The 12,602-nt window shown below is 46.7% G+C and overlaps 1 protein-coding gene across 8 annotated transcripts in view; it reads left to right on the top strand.

Moving 5' to 3' along the window:
- The window catches only part of KDM5A (lysine demethylase 5A), a 1,841,472-nt gene that overhangs the window by 1,065,177 nt on the left and 763,693 nt on the right, over positions 1-12,602 (top strand). The gene's annotated exons all lie outside the window — the stretch shown is intronic.

The following is a 12,602-nucleotide window of genomic DNA, read 5'->3' as shown; positions in this document are numbered from 1 at the left end:
TTAATATTGCCCACTTGTCCCACGACCTACGGTAGTCTAGTCTTCCGACTACCACTTGTAACGCTCACCTGATTCTCGCAGAGGCGCCAGTCTTGACTGGGCGACTACCGTATCTTCAAAGGTGATGTGTAGCACCCGGTTGGCTCTTTGGGCTGGACCTCTGTGCACTGTATGCCTGACGTGTAGAGTAAGATGTCTTAGGTAAGTGAATGCCGAGCTCTCCATCTGCCTCGGGGCAGGGTGCTGTAACCAGTTTCTTCACTGGATAGGTAGCGCAGGCCTCTTGACTTCAGAGGACTGCTGTCCGTCGTTTACTGCACGAACGGTAAGTTTCGAGTCATTCAAATGTCTTTAAAGTCTTTAGTAATGATGTCTCTTGTTTTGCAGGGTTCCGGCGATGGCGGATGACGGGCTGAAGTGAGTTGAAGATGGAGCCCGTGTGATGAATAGAAGCGCCTGGAAGCACGTAAGTAAGCGCTTGTTGCCTGCTTCACTATGCGCTCTAACTGTCTTTTTATTTTGCAGGTACGAGTTCGGAGCGGCTGCAGGGTGCCGGAATACCCACTGGATTAGATGTGGAAAGGAGTAATGGCACGTGAGTATTAAAGTTCCCCAATGTCTTTAAACGCACCTTGTTTTGTCTTTCAGATGCGGGATGCAGCGCCGAAGGCCTCCGGAGCGTGCGAAGAGTTGGTAAACTTTTGTCTTTCAGATGCCGGAATGCAGTGTGAAGACCTCCGGAGCGCACGAAGAGTAGGTAAGCCTTTGCCTTTCAGATGCCGGAATGCTAACCTGTTCTTTCTTGTCTTTATAGGTGTTGCTGAAGACTGGATTCAGGATGGTAAGCCTTTGCCTTTCAGATGCCGGAATGCTAACCTGTTCTTTCTTGTCTTTATAGGTGTTGCTGAAGACTGGATTCAGGATGGTAAGCCTTTTTCCTTAGGCCCAGGACCGGATGCAGAAGACACGATGAGCGTTCTGCTGCAGAGGTTGCAGAATAACGCAAAGCAAGATTCATCCACCGGGTGTGGTTTAAATAGCCTCCTGTAGTGCTTAGGTGTCTCCTTCCACAGCCACGCCTAAGTAAGAAAAGAGTTCCTGGTAAGAAAAGAGTTCCTGCCTTCCAGAAGAGTTCCAGTGTTCTGAATCTAGGGAGTGGCTCCAGCCCCACCCAACAGGAAAAGTAGTTCCAAACAGAAGAGGATCAGAGGCTCAACTGGCAGGCAAGTAAGCAGCATGGTCTGCTGAAGGTAAGTCCACCCAAGCATTATGAGCCCGGCGCTTCCAGCGCTGGGACTGGGCATATTTATGAGCCTGGTGCCACTGGCGCCAGGACTGGGTCCAAAAGGTCCCAATTGGGACTGGTTGGCACTCGGAACCTGGGTTATGGATCTGCTTCCAAGGGAGTTGGGAAAACCCTGACCTTTTGGAAGCAGAGATCATGACACCACTTTTCGACTGCCTCGTGGGCTTCCTGCCACTGAAGACATCTACAACTGTCCGATGTCTGTCGACCATGTGGCCTTGACCCTCCGGCCAGGCACTTACAGTAGGGAGAGTGGGGACCTGGGTGTGTTCTTTTTCAAGAATGCATTTCCTTTTCCCTTCTCTTTCCTTATTTGGTCTGGCTGCTGTCACCCTCTGCTATGGAGAGGACACCTTTTAAATGTTGTCCGTCGTGTAACTGCAAATTCCCGTGGAAGGACACCCATCGCCGTTGCAATCGGTGTCTACCTTGAGACCACGATGACAGTTCATGAAAGTGTCTCAAGCTCTTTCATCCCAAAACGTTAGCGGACAGGCGGACTAAACGGTGGGTGGCCTATGCGATGCAGGCCAAAAGCCATTGCCCTGTTGGCGCCATCGCTGCAGATGGCGAGGAATCCATCAGCAGCCATGACTCAGAATTGGAATCCATCGACAGTTCGGTGGAATCTCTAGGCTCCCAATGCCCGACGGGCAGGCTACCAGCTCTGTTATGGGGAGTTCACACCCTGGTGACAGGGGCACACACACACACACCACAAAGAACTAAACACAAAACCCTCAAGGCCTCCTCGACGGAAGCGGCGAAGAAGCTTGCAGCGCCAACAGCGCCGCCAAAAACTTGGCACCTTCTGAACATCGCGGTTCGGCACCCTCCCCGTAACCGTCTTTGCGGCATGCGACTGGGCATTCCTCTGGAAAGGGCGTTCACCCAAAAAAGCATACGGTCGCCGAAACACCATCCAATGACGCACAAGCACCTAAGGCTTCGTTGAATCGACAGCGGCGCAATTAGGCGTGTCAAAACCTGCCATTCAGCCACTGAAAATCTGTGAGTCTTGCAGCTATTATTTTGGCCGCTGCAGAATACAAGGGAACCCCCCCCCCCCCCTCTTGTTGAGGAGTATTCCGAAGTCCTCCAGCCTCTCTTGAAGGCCTTATTAGGAAAATCTCCCCCTTCTGGACAAACTTTTCCACCTCCATACACTTCTGCATCTTTCCTATGGACTAGGTAGAGATTTGAATATTATATGGACAAAGTGGACCAATTTATTGATTTCTCTGACAAATACATCGCTCCCAAGAGACCTAGGGAAGAGGACTCCTGCCCCATTCCACATAAAGTGCAATAACTTCCCGTCTCTGTACAAGGCTACCAGGAGGATTTCCTGATTGGGATCAGGATCAGGGCCTTGGCTATCACCTACACACACCACTGACCCGGACATCGTTTGTCTAGACCCACCTTCTGCATCTCCACAAAGGGAGCCCTCACCTGTGGATGACCAAAATGTTGTTCAATGCCATTTTAAAGAGAGCGGCCGATCATTTCAACTTTGCAACATGAGGCAGTCCCTGACTGTGACTTTGTTGAAAATATCCTCAAGGAGAAGCCTCCCACAAGTTGGGCAATCCCCTTACTTCTATAAAGAAGCGCCTAGCTTCTTCTTTGTTATCACCGTCCCTCACACGGGCAGTCAACCCTGGGGTTGAAAAATTGTTCCGCCCATCTCCTTCTGACCCCTTGTACATACAGGGTCATGCCACACCTGACTCCCTGGTGGTTACAACTACTAGAAAGAGGGCAAGGGTTCCACTGTCCACGGCGGAAGCCCCTCAGGATAAAGATTGCAAGAAACTTTATGCCCTCGGGAAATGAATCACTACCTCTGCTGCCTATTCAACTAGGATTGCAAACAATACGACTCCTGGCTGGCTACAGCGACATCCAATGTGGCCTACTCCAGGAGGGCCTTCAAGAGGTCCCAGAGCTCACACGATCATGCCTGCTGGCAGTCGTGGCTGAGGGCAGACCGGTTACCCACAATATTTTAAAAAATACCATGGTTCCTGCTGAAACTGCTGGACACACTCTAGCCCAGGGGACTTTACTTAAGAGGCATGGTTGAAGAACTCAGGCTTTAAACCAGAAACTCAGGCCTCTTTTATTAATAAGCCGGTCGAGGACTCCAACCTTTTTAGTAAAGCTGTCGATGACGCCCTGGAGACGAAGGAGCACAAAAAGCTGAAATCTCTCAGCCAAATTACAGCCAAGCCATTTCACCAATGTGGAGGCTCTAACTCCTGCTGTTCCTTTCGTGGACAATCTTTTTTCGGGTTTCCCCTTGGACAGTATGGCTCAGGAGGTACCCCCTGGTCCTCCAGCCAAGGCTCTTCTGTTAACAACTAGTACCAACATAGAGGGTCCTCATAGAGGCAAGAACTGTACCCCAAGTGGCTCCCCAGCTTCCACCTCAATGTGACTCGCTTATTCGGGTCCCCTCCTATCCCTCCCCGGTCGGGTGTCGCTTGTCATTCATTCACACTTGGGAGGGGATTACATCAGACCAGTGGGTGTTAAAGACCATTACCCATGGCTACTGCATCGAGTTTCACCGGCCACCTCGATACCACCCACCAGAGAGCAGACACCTATCGCCTGAACACCTGCACATCCTGCTGGAAGAGTTGGAGTAGAAGTCGTCCCGATTCACGCGATAAACGAGGGTATTTATTCAGTGTACTTCCTTTTACCCAAAAAGGATCTCACCATGCGCCCTGTGTTAGACCTGCGCCCAGCGAACAAGTATGTAAAATTGCAAAAATTCAGAATGACAACACTGCAGAAGGAAATCCCACTGTTGATGCAGGGGGGATTATATGGCCACATTGTATATGAAGCATGTATACTTTCATATTTCAATGTTGCCAGCACACAGAAAGTACCTAAGGTACATGATAGAAGACGCACACTATCAGTTCAAGGTTCTTCCCTTCGACATTACCTCGGCTCCACAGGTGTTCACGAAGGTACTGGCGGTATTAGTTGCTCACCTGCGCAATCCATCCCAGTCTATCCTTAACGTGACGACCGGCACATAACTGGGGATTTGTACGGAACATGCCTAACAAATGCCCAGAAGACGGTAGATCTCCTTTTCAGCCTAGGGTTCTCGATAAATGAGAAAAAGTCTAGTGTAAACCCCAGCCAAATCAAACAGTTTCTGGGGGCTCTAATTCAGACCAATGACTGCCTCGCCTTTCCCTCCAGCGAGAGGGTTCAAAACGTGCTGTTCCAGATCCCTCACTATGTAGCCAGTCACAAGTTGACTATACGCAAAGCCATGCAACTGTTAGGGATGATGGCCTCCTGCATCAACCTAGTTCAACACGCTTGCCTGCGTATCCGCCCCATGCAAGAGTGGCTCTCGAGCCAATGGGGTCAGGCCAGCAGACAATGGAACGATCTAGTGGTTGTCTCGGCAGCCCTCGTTCAGTCTCTGCCGTGGTGGACCAAGGCAAAAACCTTCTGCATGGGAAAACCTTCACCACCCCCGCAGTAGAAGCCACTCTCACCACAGACTCATCTCTGATGGGGTGGAGGGGAGCTCATCTCCTTCATCAGACGTTGCACGGCGCGAGGTCCCCAGCAGTAGCATCCAATCACATAAACTTGTTGGAACTGCTAGCAGTGTTCAAGGCCTTGAAGGCCTTCCAAGCACACCTACTGGGGAAGACAGTTCTCGTCCTTACTGGCAGTACTGCAGACATGTATTACTTAAACAAACATGGGGGCACTCACTCGCTAGAGCTGTCCAAAATGTGCCGGAACATATGGAAGTGGGCTCTCAAACACAAGATGTTCCTCCTGTAACAACATGTTCCAAGCGAACTCAATCTCCTGGCAGACATACTCAGCAGAGACTTTGCTCTACCCATAGAGCACGAGTGCGGACTACAGGAGGACTTTGTACTCAACGTCTTTGAAGAATGGGTCTACTCAGAGGTTGACTTGTTTGCCATTCTGGAAAACAACCAATGCCCAGATTACGCCGCCAGGTACCCTCAGAACCGCTCCAATGGGAACGGTTTTTGGATAACATGGTCAGGGAAATTTTTCTAAGCTTTTCCCCCGCTCAACAGAATAGTGCACAAGATGCACAAAGAGCCAGTCGGGATGATTCTGGTGGCCCCGATGTGGACCCACCAGCCTTGGTTCTCCCATCTCATGGCAATATCAGTCTCCCCTCCCAGGAAGTGGCCGTACCCGTACAACATGCTGTTTCAAGACGAGGGGAAACTCTACATCCATGCCCTCAAGCTCTCAATTTAGCAGCCTGGCTGCTGAGGTCCTAGAGTTCGGGGCACCTCCAACTCACTCAAAGATGTATGGACATACTTGGAGAAGCATGGAATTGCTACTCCAGAAAATGGAAGCTCTTTGTCAACTGGTGTAACAGCAAGGGCCTCAGTCCTATTGAATGCTCACCTAAACATATCGTCCTGTACCTAACCCACCTGTTAGATTCATGTCTGGTTTTCAATTCTGTAAAGGTCCATTTAGCTGCGTTTTTGGCATGTCCCAGAGCAAGGTTTTGTGGTGGAACAATCTGGTAATTAAAGCATTTATGGAAGGAATAAAGAGGCTTCCTCCCCCTATTTCCTACCCAGCTCCCGGTTGGGACCTGAATGATGTTCTTACCAGACTAATGGTGCCTCCCTTTGAACCAGTGCACAAGGCTAGCCTTAAAACACTCACCTACAAGACCACCGTCCTGGTGGCGATCACCTCTATAAGAGGAGTTAGCGAAATGCAGGTCCTTTCAGTTCAGGACCCATTCGTCACGATTCACAAACAAGAGGTGCTTTTGCGCACACCCTCGTTTTGCGCCTAAATTTATTTCCAAGTTCTATGTAAACCAATACATAGAACTACCAAACTTTTTCCGGGACCCCACTAACGTGGCGGAAAGAAGCCTCCACACACTGGATGTTAGGAGAGCAATTATCTACTATCTGGAAAAGACAAAGCCACTAAGGAAAACAACCCAGTTCTTCGTTCAGTGACAGCTAGTGGAGAAGGGGACCCGGTGTCTAAATCGGCTATCTCAAAGTGGATCGTAAACTTCATCACACTGTGTTACACTCTTGCCAAGAGAGATCTACCCTTCACGCCTAGAGCACACTCTACTCTGGGTACAGGGGCTACCATAGCATTCATTGCAAATGTTCCTCTTATTGGCAAAACAGCAACCTGGAGTTCTGTACACAACTTTACACAACACTACTGCTTGGATACACAATCTATGACCCATTCTCAGGTGGGACAAGCAGTGTTAAGACATCTCTTTGCTATTGTTCGTTACACATCCCATCACCATCTCTGCGTCTGGTCGCTAGTCTATGCACAGCATTTGATTTTAAGTAGATACACAAGCATCAGAAGACATGCATTACTCACCGTAATAGCATTTCTGATGATTGTATCTGCTTAGATTCACATGCGCCCACCCTTTCTCCCCTCGTGGAGTAGAAGGAACATAGACCTCCTACACCTTCTCTCTCTCTTCTGTACTCGCTCATGCTGATTATGAGGCTCCCTAATGGCAGAAAATACACAACCAGAGGGACCTCAAAGTGTGAGGGATTTTGGGTACACTACATCTCACATTGGGGATAGTGTCAGTGTTAGGGAGAATTCTCAGAAATGTGCCAATTCCCTCTACCTTAGAGACCCCCAGCAACTTTGCTGGATTTTGGGGACTTGATTTTTTTAACATGGAGAGAATTAGACCCTTTCTCCCACTCTAAGTATTTTAATGTGATTTCTGAACTCTGTTTCTTTTGGTTGTGGAGTCTGACAAACTCCATAGGCATCATCGTTTACATTGTGGTACATAGCACCTTTAGTGCAGTGACACAGGATGTCTCTTAGATTTCCACAAGGTTTAAATACCTTCTCTGGGATAAACTACTGTTTCGCAGAGCAGTAAAGTGAAATTGACTTTACTTACATTTGTAACTTTCTAGACCCAGCACACAGTATCTTACAATAGGGTGCTGGAGAGGTTACCTAGTATCACCTTTTGTCTAACTTCTCATGTAACCTTTTTATGTTACCCTTTCCTCACTGAATAGCTGGTGGCAGTGGTTTCGTTTTTACTACCGTGGTGTGCATTTACCGCAGGCCGCGCTCGCAGCTGCAGTAAAGCATCCAAGGGTTCAATTTTGTCAAAATGGCCCCAGTCTTCTTTTTTCGCCATTTCTTTGTGGAAAAGTCTTTCCTGAGATTTACTCTGCGTGCCAAACCAGGTTTGGTCCCTTTGGTCGTTTTGTCTTTGGCGGGGTTCACAAGTGAAGCCTGCCTCTTGCTCCAGGGTGTCTGGGGTTATGTTGGTATGTTATGTTAAAACATTTGTAAATAGCCAAAAGCCCTAAGGCGTCCAGGCACTCACTCACAAACAGGAGACAAAAGAACAAAGGCGGCTATGTAGGAAATTTACATAAACTGCGTTGTTTTCAGAAAATTTCTGAAGGGTAAGTGATCTGTTTCTTCCCTGAGTATTTGTGGCAGATCATTCACTCATATGCATCCAAGACTGGGAAGGAGCGTCCATTTCCCTGTTTTCTCTAGACCCTAGCCACTTTGAAGAAGTGGGCTGAGGTAGATCGAAGGTCTCTGGTAGGCTTATGTATGGAATCTCTTTCCTTCAGATAACTAGGTGCTGATCCATAAATGACCTAAATGGTCACAAGTTTAAAGGAGATCTTAGATGATATAGGCAGCCAGTGCAGGTCCTTCCTGGCAGAGGTAGTAGGTTCATTTCGTTTCATGCCATAAATTATATGAATAGCCACATTTTGGATTCTTTGCAATCTGGAGATGTCTTCCTTACTGGCGCCACACAATAAGGCACTGCAGTAGTCCACTCGCGGAAGAATAACGCCCCTAATCAATTTTGCTCGATTGTCTTTTGAAATTAGTGGGGCCACCTGCCTTGGCACTAAAGTAATGAGTATTTTTCACAAAGGTGCCTGCGTTCACAGTGGCTTCTAAATATGTGCCTAAGGTCTTTACCTTGTTTACTACTGCAATCTGGCTGCCCTCCACCTCAAAACTGGCAAAGTGGGGGTTGGGGGGCGGGGAGATTCTCCCTAGATTTCTTCAATCCATATATCATTAATTCCATTTTACCAGCATTTTAACACAGACAATTTGTGGTCATACAGTTTTTTATGACTTGGTAGATCTCACTAAGCTTGTCTTGGTCCTCCTTGTAATTTCCTGACAGCACCAGGGACAGCTGGAAGTCATCGGCATAATTTGTAAAGGAAAAAGCCCAGTCTTTCCAATTCTCTACATAAGGGCACTATATAAATGTTAAAAAGTAGAGAGGATAGACGCGCCCCCTGGGGGACACCACACATGATTGTCTCCACCTCCGATGCAGAGTCTCCCCAGTACACCCTAGATCTTCTATCTTCCAAGAAAGTCTTGAACCAGTTTACCGGGTAGGCAGGGAGTGAGGGAGGTGCCCGAAACTCCCTCTGCTTAGTCTCCTAGGAGACCCAAATGCACTCTGTGATGATTGGCCGGCCGACTGTCTGGCAAGGACAGCCACCCTGCTGGGTGACTGACAGCTAGGCTGGATTGAAAGGGAGAGAACTGTATAAAAGGCAAGTCTTTTGGCTTGGAAGGCAGTGTCGACCACTGAACGAAGGAACCGAAGACGAACTTGAAGAGGATGCCTGCTGCAACTCCTGGACTGTTGGTTTGCCTGGTGAAGCCCTGCTGAAGTACCGAAATGCCAAGTTTGCATTGACGGAGAAGGCCCTGCAAGGACGACTTCTCCCCTTGAGTTGGTGGGACCAATCAACTCCAAAGTATGTCACCTGGACATCCATCTCAGAGCTGGTTGAATTTCCAGAGAGTTGCTGCTGGAAACCGTAGAGCCAGGGAGAGGAACACCAATCTGTGTGCTTTGCTTTTAAGTTGGCCAAGAGCTCCAGAAAGATCCTCCGGACTCCCAGGAAGCAGTACTGTCCGAGCCGGAGCCCCCTCAACAGAATGCGGGCCCCAGAAGCAAGGAAAGTCCATCTCAACAGCCAGGAACCGCAGGGATGCTATTTACGGCAGACGCGAGGAGCTGAAACGCTGAACAGCCACTGAAAGTGAAGTTTGCCGGTTGCAAGTTTTGATCTTCCCAGTGCAGTGCAGGAGTCCCCCGATGTCCTCCCTCTTGTCCCCACGACTGAGGCCCAGGAACAGTGCGATCTGCAGAGCTGCACAGGAACAGGAGTAATCTGCTGCATCTTTTCTTCATTTTAAAGGTACTGTACAAAGTCTATGAGAACTTGCCTCTTGCTGTAGAGTTGCTTGCATCCTCTACTACTCACAAGTCTAAAAGCTTGTGGCCCTGCATTGATTCATCTTTTTCTTTAAAGACTTCTGAAACATTTTGCAAAGCCTTTTCTACTTAACTACAAAGAAGTGCTTCAGCCCATACACACTCTTGCCTATTGACTTTGGCTTAGCCTGTTTTAACTGACTTTTATTGGGGGATCTGAAAGTATTTGCCTGCTTAAGAGAAATGTGTGGTATCTTGTTTGCTCTAATAATCTTTTCCCTTTCTGCTTGTTCTTAACTAAATCTAAATGCCAACAGTAATACATTAATGTCAACAGCACCATAGCAATTGAATTCACCTGTGGGTGTAGGTCTCTACTGTATGCCATCCCAAATTGGCATTTACTGATTCTGAACTTAAGAGTGTGTTTAAATTTGAAGTATATTTGTGTGGTGTTTTACAGTGCTCCCTTCTGAAGAAGGCTTATATTAACTGACTGGTAAATAAATTAATAATTGTTTTATCAAGAAACCTGGTGTGTAAGTGTCTGCTTGAATACTTGTCACTGTGAACCTCTGTGGAACTCCCCTACAGCTCACATCGACCCCTCTTGAGATAAGCCTGGCTACTCGTCCACACTACCAACCTTTGTAGCACAGACTAATACCAAAGGTTGGGTTACTACTGCCAGGAGGTTAGGGTTGTTGTAGTGCACCTTAAGGGTACTGCATACAATATTGCCTAACAAGCTTTCTGGTCATACCAGTGTTTTAACTAGTGTTTGACCACCCTACAACTTGTCATTGGCCTCTGCCATCAGAAGAGCCATCCTTTTTCTTAGTTCCAGGGCATAGTCTACAACATTTTAGGTAATTGAAGTGTAGGGGTTATCCCACCCTGCTTTCACTATGGCCAGAGAGCCCCTTACAGGGTGACCAAAAAGATGTTTAAAGAGGCCAAAGCCAACCCCTTCTTGAGGCACTTTTCTGTAGGCAAACAATAAGCATGTCCCATGGAATGGTCCCTCAAAGAATCGGCATAAAGAGGCTAATTTAGACTTCCTATTTATGTGTCTCCCACCATATGGTTACAGGGGTATAAAGTTCTCCCCCTACCTCTCCCTAGCCTGACTAAGATCTGTAGTGGTCTGGTCAAGTGTGCCCCAGCCCCCTTGGGTATTCCTTTGATTTGTCAGACTGGCATTAAAACATTTGTAGACTTTCCTTAACTGAGAAACACTTTCCTGCAGCCTGTGATCTGTGGGGTAGTTATTGACGCAACCTAAATGTTAACCCCACCTGAGCAGTTTTGGTTGAACTAGTGACTTTCTGTCACTAGGCCTCAGTAAGTGCTAGGGACTGTGTCTTACGTTCATTTGTATGTGTTCTACTTAAATTTCTTACTGCGTTTACGGTTAATAAAATGGTTTTCTATTTCTCACTCGCTTACTACCCAGCTATTGAATGTTGCTTCTGCTCCAATTGCATACTGTTTCTAAAAGTAAAGTGTTGGTGTTCTGTTAGTAGAACATCCAATGGTGATTGCACACATGTATTTTGATAGTAATTGTGTGGTAATTGCTTGGAGTTAATCTTAAAGGGCTAATAAACAATTGTATGTTTATGTACTCTCCTCTCCAACTGCAATTATTAGAGTGCTCTCTGTGTCTTAATGTAGCCCTAAGCCACTGTCACCCTCCCCCGAGTCTAGGCCTTACTGCTATGTTACACTGCCTTGATTGGGTTTGGCTAGATTTCATTGTCTTTCCTTTTCACTATAATGGTTTAGTCTCTCGGAATCCACCCCAGGGTAGTTTCCGAAACTCCATATTAAAATTAGATGAAAAATGAAAGTGTATGCAGTAAAAAATCAAAAACCAGTAGAAAAATATCTGCTGCCAACAGCCCATATTGGACATCTCAAAATGTTTAAAACAGTGTTCAAAATTAACATGAAACAAAGTACGCCTGCCGTGCTTCACCTAAGATGTGTGCTACAGTCAAAAATATCTTCCAAAGGGGACCAGGCGGTCCTGCACTGGTAGCCATATGGGATGACCAATGTCTACAAAAGGAGAGGAGAGCAGTAGAACAAGAGAAGCAAACTAGAAATGTTTTACTTGTTTCCAAAAGACAGGACAGGGTTCAGGGCATACCAAAAATCTGGGTTGTTACATTGATGTTAACGGAGCAAAAACGTCAACAAAAAAAGTATTTCCTAACACCGTGCAATGTATTGCATTTACAGAGTTGTGGTTTTATTTTGGTGTGACACATTTAAGGTTTCTGTATAGAATGTGGAAACCTGATGCTGGTATTTAGTTAATGTGTTCTTGACTACTGTTTAGTGGTTGTAAAATAAAGCATTGGATGGCTTTGCAACAAGTTTGCAAAATAATGACTTCCAGACCAAAGTTTTGTCAGAATCCGTCCTTTGGATGATCTGTACAACGGAGCAAACATTTTGTCTGGGGAGAATGAATAAGAACACATACGATTTGGGACCCTGCCCTAGAACCTTGCCCCCCACATTGGGAAACCACACAACATTCCTAAAATTGAGTCACACTTTTTGTTTTATTGCTTTTCACAGATTTGTCAAATGTCACTAAAGTTATAACCCACTGGTCCCCACCGACCTGGGCAATCCTTTTCCAATTGGGGGGAGTCTCACTTCACCATAAATATAGCTTGCTATCACTGACCTATGATATGTATTGACGGTACTCATTTTAAAGGTACATAATGGAACTATATGCAGGCATGTTCACAGATGTTTTAAGCACAGTGTTTATATGCCCAAGTGAAAATAAGCAGTAAGATATTGGTGACCACTGGAAAGAGCATTGTGTATCTGCCTTTGTCAATGACTAATTTGAAGTTAAATTAACAAGAACATCATTCCGGGCGAGCCACGAGATGGCAGACTATTCAAAACATATTACTCTAAAACAGATACATGCTGCAAAAATGCTGTTTAACAAGTACT

Source organism: Ambystoma mexicanum, chromosome 12 (assembly GCF_040938575.1).
Source record: "Ambystoma mexicanum isolate Mex_15411 chromosome 12, UKY_AmexF1_1, whole genome shotgun sequence".
Taxonomy (NCBI): Eukaryota; Metazoa; Chordata; class Amphibia; order Caudata; family Ambystomatidae; genus Ambystoma; species Ambystoma mexicanum.
The sequence above is the reverse complement of the archived record's forward strand: the minus strand, read 5'-3'. Positions and strand labels throughout refer to the sequence as shown.